This window comes from Phoenix dactylifera, chromosome 3 (assembly GCF_051530095.1).
Source record: "Phoenix dactylifera cultivar Ajwa chromosome 3, Ajwa_hap1_PhDact_Kaust_v1.1, whole genome shotgun sequence".
Lineage (NCBI taxonomy): Eukaryota > Viridiplantae > Streptophyta > Magnoliopsida > Arecales > Arecaceae > Phoenix > Phoenix dactylifera.
Window position 1 is genome coordinate 24,914,659 of NC_143192.1, and position 12,148 is coordinate 24,926,806.

At 39.9% G+C, this 12,148-nt stretch overlaps 1 non-coding gene across 1 annotated transcript; it reads left to right on the forward strand.

Moving 5' to 3' along the window:
* The first annotated feature begins 351 nt into the window (after positions 1–351).
* Positions 352–461, forward strand: LOC149767995 (small nucleolar RNA R71). Its single transcript, XR_016400102.1, has one exon. It is a non-coding gene; the product is annotated as a small nucleolar RNA R71 (small nucleolar RNA).
* Positions 462–12,148: the final 11,687 nt, after the last annotated feature.

Consider the following 12,148-nt stretch of genomic DNA (forward strand, 5'->3'; position numbering starts at 1 on the left):
ATCGCAGATACCACACACTCGTTTCTAACCTCTATAGTTTTGATAGGCTCGGCCTTCCTAAGCTCAATTTCTTCTACCTTCCTAGTGAGGGCTGCCATTTTAGCATGAAGATCATCCTCAGTTCTGAGGTTGTAAAGGCCTCCCTGTACAGAGCTAGTAGGCTTAGGCAAAAACTTGTTGTTTCTATCCCCGTTATCCCAAAGTTGGGCAGTCTCAGCAAGGGAATCCAAATACTCCCATGCCTCATCAGGTTGTTTTTCTAAAAATCTACCATTGCACATGGTCTCTACAAACTGTTTCAACTGTGGAGATAAACCTTCATAAAAGAAGCTAATGGTTCTCCAAGTTTCGAACCCGTGATGAGGGCATGAGAGAAGAAGGTCTTTAAATCTTTCCCAACATTCATAAAATGTTTCATTATCTTTTTGTTGGAAATTGCTAATATGTCTTTTTAAAAAGTTGGTCCTTTGTGTGGGAAAGAACTTCTTTAAAAATTCTCTCTGCATATCTTGCCAAGTTCTTATTGATCTAGGTCGCAAGGAGTTTAGCCATGTTTTGGCCTTATCCTTTAGAGAGAAAGGGAACAATGTCAACTTGAGGACATCCTCGGTGACATTTGGCACTTTAAATGTAATGCTCAATCTTCAAAATTCTTTAAATGAAGATACGGACTCTCGGACTCTAACCCGTGGAACTTAGGCAGCAATTGAATTACCCCTGGTTTGATGTCAAAATGTCCTACATTATCAGAAAAAATTATGCATGAAGGCTGACTAGTCCTAGCCGGTTGTAGGTATTGTCTTAGAGTCATAACATGGGGTTCTCGTTCTCGATTGTGGTGACTCCCCACATCTTCATTTAAATCAGCCATCTCACAAGGTGTGAGATATTGAAAAGGAATTTCAGGGGTATGTCCTAAGGGATGATCTAAAGTTGTACGACTTAATCGACCAGTGTCGTCCCTATTCCACTTTAGCATGCAAAATATTTCCCTCTCTTTTTTTTATTTTTTTTTTAAAAAAATAAAAAATAAAAAAAAATAAATATAAGTACCAACTAAAGATACCCTAAAACGACATCCTAAAATAAAAATCTTATTCACAATCAAACATGCAACAAAACATTACACCTCATTTTCTAATATTTTTCTTAAATTTCTAGACAGCTCCTAACTGGTTTGAAGAGGGCACCTAAGCCTCCAATCCGGTCTAATGAACCGAGTTGACCAGGTAAGCTCCCAGGTAAGTGGAGGGGTCACGATGCGTTCGCAAAGGTCCCACTTAAAACCCACTTGCCTCGAACAGATGAACTGTCTCCCTTATAGGGACAAAGCTTGCCTAGACATCAACTAAGCCACAGAGCGAAATTGGTGCAACTTTCGGTGGTCTTCGTCCTATTGAGCTCGAATGTCCTTAGGGGCCAACGTCTAGTTGATTTTAGTTAAGCTTAGGATATTTATGCACTGGGGTGATTTTTGGGCTAAGGACGAGTGATGAAATCCCGACCTTATCTTTTTAAATGGGTTCAGCCCTTAGAATATTTTATGCTGATGCCTTATACTATATGCAACAATCAAGAGATTTTTTTTTATGTTTTATGACATGACATTAAATTTCATTGAATAGGTGATCAAGCAAATTATTTATTTTTTTTAAAAAAAATTTTATGAGTTGAAGTCTGAAATTTGAAATTTGAAATTTGAAATTTAAAATTTTTAAAATTTTAGGTTTTCCCTCTTTTTCTAATTTTGAATGATCACACTTGATCTTTTCTTAAAGTTATTTTTTTTTCGATTTTCAATTATCAACAAGGGTTAATAAGATATGATAACAATAAATTTCTTATTCTAAAAAAATTAAATGCAGAAAATTCAAAGTAGAAAGCAGCAAGGTTTCATATTAATCTGATGATCTTAAAAATCTCAGAATATCAATCAGATCGTTCAGATTATCGAACAATGTGTCTTGCACTAGCTGACCAAATTTGAGTCAAATCAGACGGCTAATTTCTATGATATCAGAGTTTGATGCAGACTGTGCAGGGAATTAAAAATAGTAGTAAAGATGTAATTTAATTTTTTTTTTCAAAAGAAAAATACTAACTACTAAGGTAAAAACTAAATCTAAAATTATACTAATAAATCAGCCGTTCTCCGGCAACGGCGCCAAAAACTTGGTGCAAAAATAAAACTGTTCTCCCAAGTGCAGGAGAATCGCACAAGTAGTATAACTCGAAAGTCCGAGGTCGATTCCTCAGGGAACGATCTATAGATTATTAGCGTAATTTTTAGATGTAATTTTTAGTTGATCTTCAAAAATTAAAAGCAGAGAATAATAGATAATGAAACAACGTTCAAGAATATAGAGAAGGCTAGGGATCTGGATTCCCCCTTGATAATGTTATTTTCAACAATTAAATTTTTGTGATTCTTGATTAAGGATTAATTAGATAGAATAGTTCTAAGCATGGAATATATACTTTGAAAATATGAATACAACATTCAAGTATTTATCGTGCCGGTTACATCTACGATAAATCAAAAATCGAAACAACCCATGCATCAATAAATATAAACCGTACAAGATCTATCTAACAAATAAGTATGCAAGAACCAAGAGCATATAATAGATGTAAATCAAAGAAAATAATCGTTCAGAATTTACTTGAAGAAAGCAAATTATCAAGGGTTCTTCCATCACCCTTGACCAAAGGTATTAGCCTCCCATTACAAAAACACTAGCCTTTCCCTCTCTTATTCCTTTTTTTTTTTCTTTTTCTTTTCAGAAACAGGGCATACCCTGTTTCCTTCTTCTCTTTTTTTTTTGTTTGAAAACTCTGCAGCAGCCCGACGCTCCTCTGTTCTCCTCTTCCCAATCCCCCCTGTTTTCTTTCTTTCTTTTCGGAATCCCCCCTTCGAATGAGAGCTCCCCCTTCATATAGATCTCCAGAGCCCTCTTGACAACGCTCGGTTCCCTGATTTCACGTGGAGAGCAAAATGGAACGCAATTGCTAGGATCCATAAGCTGAAGAATCGCTGGGATGCGTGGGATGCGGATGGTGCCGAGATGCTCACGAATGGCTGGAACGGAGGAAGAAGCGGGCTGATGGGAGGCGCTGATCACGGGCTTGGGCAGAAGTTGTGAAGGAGGCTTGTGAATGGATTGGAGGTGAAGCGGAATAGGTGGAGGGGCGCGATCTCTTCCGGACGACCGCTGGGAAGATTCACGGGATGCTGTGGAGGAGGCAACGCTCGCTAACGGCTGGGATATTGCGGAGAAATGAAGCCGCGGACGCTGTGGAGGAGGCGGTGATCGCTGGTTTCACAGACGGCGTGAGCGGATGCGGTGATCGTGGACTCGCGGATGCTATGGAGCTTCATGGGTGGCTCGCAGGAGGATAGGCTGAAACGGGTGCTTCGTGGATGCTTGGGACGCTTCACGGCTGGCTGGGACCATTCACGGGATGCTGTGGAGGAGGCGGACGGATCTTTGGATGCTGATTGCGGATGCCATGGTTCACGCTTGGGATGAGCGGATGGCTGGGAGGCGCTCCAACGCGTGAGATATGGATGCACGCTAGGATGGGTTGCACGCGGGCTCCATCGAAATGAGATGCACGGGCTACTGAAAATCGGTTGCAATGAACTGGACGGCTGAACTTAGCCTCTTTCTAGTGTGCAACTGGGGTTGACCCATACGGTTGGCTGGTTATCCGCGGTGGTGCATCTTTTTGGACCTAATGCACATTTATGTTTGGATTTACAATCACCTGCACCCCACAAAAATATAATATAAATGCAATACTTTTATTATTATTTATTAGCAATAATACTAATTTAAGTGATGTGTAAATCGCACTTTTGTGCTCTCATCAATACACATATCCGAACCTTGATAAATCATCAGTGAATGTGATGAAGTAAGAGTATCCACCTCTAGCTGGAGTTGTCATAGGACCACATACATCTATATGTATAAGTCCTAATAACTCACTTGCCCTTTCTTCATGTCCAGTGAATGGAGACTTGGTCATTTTTTCCATAAGACAAGATTCACAAGCTCCTAATGATTCATAATCATAAGGATCAAAGAACTCTTCTTTGTATAACTTGTTAATTCTTGATTCACTTATGTGACCAAGTCGGCAATGCCAAAGGAGGGTATTATTCACTTCCTCTCTCTTTCTTTTATTGTTTTTATTAATATGAAAGACATTGTCATTAAGTAATAAAACAAGAAGACCATTTTCCATAATGCCATTGCAAAGATGCTTATTAGAAAAATAAATAGAGCAACCATTGCCCTTTCCATTAATTTCAAAATCTTTCTTTAACAACAAAGGAATGGAAATTACATTTCTAATAATTTTAGGCATATAATAACAATCTTCTAATTGTAGGAGCTCTTCCGAAGGCAACTCCAAGTTGTAGGTTCCAATAGCTTCAGCCTGGATGGACTCTCCTCCAGTGCCATACAGCTCGAAGTCACCTTTCCTCAAAATTTTAATTTTTTGTAGTCCATGCAAAGATTTGCAAATGTGAAAACTACAGCCGGTATCCAATACTCATGAATTTGAATTTGAAGAACTTAATGACAAGTTGGCATGTAACATAAACATACCTTTCGATGCAACTCTTGCATCGGTCTTCATACTTGCAAGAAAACTCTTGCAATTCCTTTTCTAGTGGCTAGCTTTGTTGCAATGAAAACAGGTACTTGATCCGGAGTTTTTCTTTCCTTTTTTCTTTTTGATGCTGCTCTTAGGGTTCAATCTTTTCTTAGAACCCTTATTTCCCGATTTCCTCTTAGAGGTGCTATCTATAAGAAGGAGTGGACCTTGATCCTTCTTAATATGGCCTTCAGCTGTTTTGAGCATATTTAACAGCTCGAGCAGGGAGGTGTTTAGCTTATTCATGTGAAAATTCACAACAAACTGAGAGAATGAATCAGGCAGTGATTGCAGGATCAAATCCTGACTGAGCTCACTATCCATAGCAAAACCTAATTGACTTAATCTGGTAATTAAGTCTATAACCATAAGAACATGGTTTTGCACTGGAGTTCCTTCATTCATTTTAGCACGGAACAACTGTTTAGATATCTCATACCTAGCAGTTCTGCTTTGTTCTCCATACAACTCTTTTAAATTGAGAAGTATGGATTGAGTGTCCATGCTTTTATGTTGCTTCTGTAATTCATTGCTCATAGAGGCAAGTATGATACATTTGATAGTCAAACTGTCATTTTTCCACATCTTATGTGTGGCAACCTCCTCTTCTGTAGCATCATCCCCTAGATCTCCAAGATCAGGGGTTTCAAGTATATAAAAAATTTTCTCCTGAGTGACACTACCAGAAAACACGTGTATAGTGACGGAGATTTCTGTCACTATACCGTGTTTCTGGTTACTAATATGAAATTTGTGATCGGAGCTCCCTGTTAGTGGGAGTCTCCACTCCTACAAGGGTTTGGTCCCATTAAAAATAGGATGACACCCATGTATACCTATCAGAGCACGCATCTCTATATGCCTCCGGACGGAGAGCCACGCTTCGTCCCACGATCACGCCTGAGAGTTTCTGAAGATCGGTCACAACTCTTGGACCTTTGCTCTGATACCACTGAAAGGGGATCCTAGGTTCTTCGGTGTTAAGCATGCTGATTTTTTTTTTTTAAAAAAACCATGGCTGAACCTGATCGGGTTGCCTACGTACCCCTTCATAAGGGGGATCAAGCCATACGTAGTTCTTTTTAAGTTTTAAAACGCAGCGGAAAAATCAAATCAAACAATTTAATTCATGCATGCTTACAAGATCAAATCTGGAAATCAGCACCTTAAGAACACATAGGATTATGCCGGAATCGTTTAAACAATTATGCTAAAACTTTCATGCATGATTAACTATCAGATCTGAAACTTAAGAACTCTATTCCGATTAATCTCCGAATATCCATTCAATGGATTCTGGAGATAACTCCGTGAGGAGCCCCAAAGGAGGGTAAAACCTCGGGGAATCAGACCTAGACCCTGACTCCAAAATAAAATATTGATGTGGGATTAATACCTTTTATGATGGAAGAAACTTATGGATCTGATCCTTGACTTCGCAGCCACGCACACGAATGGCCTCTATGAGAAGTACATGTGAAGCCCTAGGTAGATCGTCTTCCGCGGGAGTGCTAGCTCGCGCAGGAATGCAGCAATGGCTGAAGCTTTCTCCTTCTAAACACTCAATCTTTGATTGTTCTTCAAGGAGATGGAGGATGGACGTGAGGAAGAAGGAGAAGAAGGGATGGAGGCCCTCAGGGAATTTTTTCAGAATTTTTTGAAACCTCTAAATATGGTATATATTGAACCCAAGGCATGGGGGTCTTTTATAGCCAAAAGATCCCCCCACGTATCACACCTAATTTAGCCAACTAATTTGGCTGATAAAATTCTCAAAAAATTCTGGTGGTTTGACAGCTAAGAGGAGATAAACATATCCAAATTTTGTGCATTTTGGATCCCTAAAAGATAGGAATTCATGCATCCAAAGTTCAGTTGCAGACCACCCTATTTCATGCACCATGCAATCCCTACAAATTAGGAAATTCATCTAAATCTTTCTAAAAAGATTTAAGGCGCCATTATTATAGTAATTATAGCCCTACGCCTCCTCTCTTATCACGCCAATTTTTGGCTAAAAATAAAGAGGATAGGCATAGAAAATATTGGGAATAAATTAAGGTGTCATTCTTCTCCAAGAAGATAAGGATGGGTTCCTAAAATTTAGGGATTCTTCTCCTTATCCAATTCTGATTATTTGGACTCATAATCCTCATCAAATAAGGTCTTCTAATTGATTTGGATCAAGCCAAATCCAATTGGGTCAAGTCCCATCAATTGGGTCAAGCTCAATCTACTTGGGTTGAACCCAATCCAATTAGGTAAAATCCTGATGCAGCCCAAATTGAATCCTATTCAATTTGGCTCAACCTAAGCCCAATTTACTCAATCAAATTGAGTTCATTAGCAATCTAATTGATAATTAATCCTCAAATAATTCAATAATTATTTTAATGCAACTTTTGCTTAGGATAATTTGTCAATCGAATTGACCAAATTATCCCTGAATGATTCTTAATCATCAATCAGCCATTTGATCAACCTAGAAACTTCTATGCGTGTGACCTCATAGGTTCGAACCTAAGCCGGTAGTATAGAAACGTCTTCCTATACTAATCGATGTGACCATCTAGCAATGGTACCCGACGTCCGGATTGGCCGAATATATGCGAAGCAAATATTCTGGAACCCTGGACTATGGTTACTGTATAATTCAATCCCTTTGACTCCTAATGCCAGGATGACTTAGAGCTCACTGTCAACCCTATAATTAGTACATCCATTATGTGATTAACTTTAGATATCCCGTGACTCCTCACTGGGATTACCCTGGCCAAGGTTTTGCTAAATTAATCACAAGACATTATCTTCTGTTTCCAGGAGGCGTCAATTCCATCTCGACTCACAACTGACTACGCAAGTACTTGACTGCACCCAGTGACCTTCCGTCACTGAATTAGAAATTCAGGTAGTCCGGTACCAAAGTACAGTGAGTTGCTTGCTAGTCACAGGTTGCGATCTCAGGTCAGAGGGTCAAACTTATACCCATATCCACTCGGAACATCTCTTGACAGTAGAGCATTCCGGAATTGGTCACGTTCAGTGAAATGTACTCCTACACTTCACCTGTATGGCATACCAGTGTCTCCACACTCCTTGGTTAAGAGGACAACCAACGTATATGTCACACAACGACCTAATCTCGATAATGTTGTCGTCCTAGTAACAACATATCATTTGGTCGCGAACAAGTTTAAGGACTCAAGGATAAATCCTCCTTTATCATAACATAAGTCCTAAGGACTTCATCATATAAGAGTTCATTTGAAGATGAAATGATGAATAATGCCAAATAATACTTTATTAATTTATCAATTTATTTACAAAATTCAATCATCAATATGCTGACGATTGACATTTAGGATACAATTCCCAACAACTCCCACTTAGCCTAAAGCCAATCGGCACAGTATCTAATACCCATCTTCGACTTGTATTTGTTGAACTCTTTGATGCCGAGGACTTTGGTAAATGGGTCAGCCATATTTTCTTTTGTTTCAATTTTCTGTAGAATCCGCCACTGTGTGCTGCTTGGAACTCTTCCAGCAGATAGCACCACCCTTAAGAGTGAAGATATATCCCGACACGCTCTTGCTATCATCTTGATCTGACTGAAAACTTGAATCGGTATATCCCTCAAGTTTTAAGTCAGAATCACCGTAGACAAGCCACTGATTTTTAGTATTTCTCAAATACTTAAGGATGGTTTTTACAACCTTTCAGTGGTTGCTACCTGGATCAGACTGGTATCTGCTCACTACTCCTAGTAAGTATGCCACGTCTGGTCTAGTACATGTCATGGCATACATTATAGATCCCACTGCCGAAGCATATGGAATTCTATCCATACTCTCTCTTTCTTGAGGGGTTGTCGGACAATCCCTTTTAGAGAGATTAATTCCATGGCCAATCGGAAGATAGCCTTTCTTAGAATTAATCATACTGAACCTCTTCAGTATAGTATCAATGTATGTGGATTGGGATAATCCAAGTAATCTTCTAGATCTATCTCTATAGATCTTCATCCCTAGGATGTAAGATGCTTCTCCCAAATCCTTCATGGCAAATTGAGATGATAGCTAAACCTTTATTTCTTGTAATGCAGGAATGTCATTCCCGATTAAAAGAATGTCATCCACATACAAAACAAGAAATATGATAACTGAACCATTTGCCCATTTATAAATGCAAGGTTCTTCTTCATTCTTAATGAAGCCATATGTTTTGATTACCTTATCAAAACGTATATTCCAACTCCGTGAAGCTTGCTTTAATCCATAAATGGATTTTTGAAGCTTGCACACTTTAGACTCATCTGCAGATGTAAAACCTTCAGGTTGTATCATATACACTTTCTCTTCTAAATCTCTATTTAGAAATGCGGTCTTTACATCCATTTGCCAGATTTCATAGTCTAAATGTGCTGCTATCGCAAGCACAATCCGAATGGACTTTAGCATTGCCACAGGAGGAAACGTCTCGTCATAGTCAATACCATAACATTGACGATAACCCTTGGCAACCAGACGGGCTTTATAGGTCTCTACCTTTCCGTCTGCGCCCCGTTTCCTTTTGAATATCCATTTACACCCTATGGGTTTAATTCCTTCGGGTGGGTCAACTAATGTCCAAACATCATTGACCTTCATGGATTTCATTTCGGATTGCATGGCTCCAAGCCATTTATCAGAGTCATACCTCTGCATTGCATCCATATATGTGATCGGATCCTCATCGTTTTCATCAAGTTCGATAGGATCCCCGTCCCGGACCAAGAAACCGTAGTATCTGTCCGGCTGACGTGGTACTCTATCCGATCGCCTTAATGGTGCATTTAATATGGGTTCTGGATCTGATCTAATCAAATCTGACTCAACTGGTTCAGTAGATGGTGTCGGATCTTCTACATGTTGAACTTTCTTAAGCTCAACATTAGAGCTTTTAGTTCCTTCACTAAGGAATTCTTTCTCTAAGAAAACAGCTCTATTGCTTACGAACAACTTTTGTTCTTCAGCAAAGTAGAAGTAATATCCTTTAGTTTCTTTAGGATAACCAACAAAGAAACATTTGTCAGACTTGGGTTCAAGTTTGTCTATTTTCAATGTTTGACGTACGTTGTGTTGGGAACCCGCCCATGCCGCTGATATTTCAAGACAAAAATCAGATGGCAGCGGAAAGGGGGCATGTGCGGGATCAACGTTCATCGCATGAACGTTGTTTCGAGACCTTTCGTAATTAGGTAAGAATTAAAACGTTTAAAACCATTAGGAAGATCAGATCTTCACCTTGCGCGGGTAGATGATCACCGCAAATCTGAATTCGTGGTTTTTGGAAGAGGGTTCGCTTGAAGCCGTTCAAACGTCCGGCCTCTACGGGTATCCACACAAAGTAGAGGATCGATCAAATCTTTCTTGTCTTCCCGAGGTGCTAGCTTCCTTGCAAAGACTTCTTTTGATGGCTGATCTCCTCTCTTTCAATCAACCCTTGATTGTGCTTGAGAGGAGGAAGAAGAAGGATGAAGAAGAGGAAGAAGAAGAATCCCCACGCAGCCTTCTTTTCTTCCTTGCGTTGGATGAAGGAAGGGAAGGGGAGGAGGCCGCCAACACTTGGAGAGCTTCTTCCCTTGCTTGCGGCTGAACCAAGGGAGGAGAGGGGCTGGTGGCGGCAGCAAGAGGAGGAAGAGAGCACACCCTAGGGCGCCGGCCCTAGGTCCCCTTTTATAAGCATCAAGGGCTCCTACAAGTTAGGAGCCCTTGACTACTTTCTTTCTTTGGAGCGCCGGCCCCTTCTCTCTTCTTGTCGCCCTAACCAATTGGAGAGGGGCTGATGCCCCTCTTACTTGGTTAACCTAATCCTCTTCCAAAGAGGATTAGGTGCCCTTTTCATGGTTTAGTCCTAATCTAATTAGGATTAGCCAAATTGGGTTCAATCTATTCTAGTCCTAATCCAATTAGGACTTGAATGAACCATGACTCAATTGAACTCTTCAATCCTAATCCAATTAGGAGTCATGTTGATTCATTAGATTAATAATTAATTTAGACTTAAGGAATCCTAATCCAATTAGGATTTGTTTAATTCTAGTCCTAATCCAATTAGGACTCTAATTTAAATTCGGAGTCCTAATCCGATTAGGACTCTTGGGAATCCTACTCCAAGTAGAAATCCAATTTTAATTAAAAACTCCTAATCTCATTAGGATTTTGGGAATCCTATTCCAAGTAGGAATCCCAGTCCTACTCCAACTAGGATTCCCAGTCCTAATCCAATTAGGACTCTAGGAATCCTACCCGAAGTAGGACTCTTGTTTTAAGTCCAATTAATTAATTCCCTTTGTTCCTTCTTCAACTTCTTATCAATCAAATTGATTACTTGTGATTCATAATCACTTTTCAACCATCGGATCGGTTAATACTTCTAGTGTGTGTGACCCCATAGGTTCTACTCTGACTGGTAGTGAGATATATTGTGATCTCTATCACTATATCATTGAAAACTCCTTTCAATGGGTTGGAACGATTCCAACTCTACTCATTAGGGTTTATCGATCATCGAGATAATCCCTGTGAGTCCCACCATCCACCAGTGACACCTAGCAGCATGTAGTGGCTACCCAGTAGAATAGAAAGATGAACCTCTAGGTGCAGTTAACATGTGATACAGTCCTACTATCGTGGATCCCTACAGGACGGAGGTCATGGACAACTCGTCAAACCCCATCGTCTGTCATATGTCAAGATTTATTCGACTTGAATTCGATTGTGGAAAACTCTTTTTTCACTTTATATTACTGCCCTGGCCAAGGTCTTAGAACTCAGTCTAACAAATCACATAGGATCACTCCTCTTCTATCAAGGTCGATAGATTCCTTATAGGTGCATACCCTACTCCTACAGTGAACTTACTGCAGCCAATCTACACTGCATGGACCCATATGGCTAGAGACCATGTATGTGTGCAGTCAAACTACAATAACCTCACTGTGAGTAGCCGAAGCACCGCAGGTCAAAGGACCAGTCACACTACTGCAACATCAAGCAAGTCACTGACGAGTGGATAGACATCCAAGTGACTTCTTGTCTTGGTCACGCTCAGTACCCTTGTTCTCTAACAAGCACCTGCACTATCACTTCAGTGTTCCTACACTGTGGACTCAAGTCTCGTCCATCCAGAAGGAAAGTGATCTGTGCACTGATCGGATCGATCACCGTTCTCGTGATGATCCATTGATCAGGAGCATTTAGAAATTAATCACCAATGATACATGGCTCAAATTCTCAACTCTTGAGAATATGTATCATCATCTTATTAATTCCTTGGACGATTTATAGACACATAAATAATATGAATGAAAAGATGCATTCAATAATAAACAGTCAAGTACAAACTTATATCCCTAGAATCAACAATGTGTCAGCCAAATTGGCTTCTAGGGCATACATCTAACACGTTGGACACCCCCAAACCCTAAGGTGAGAGA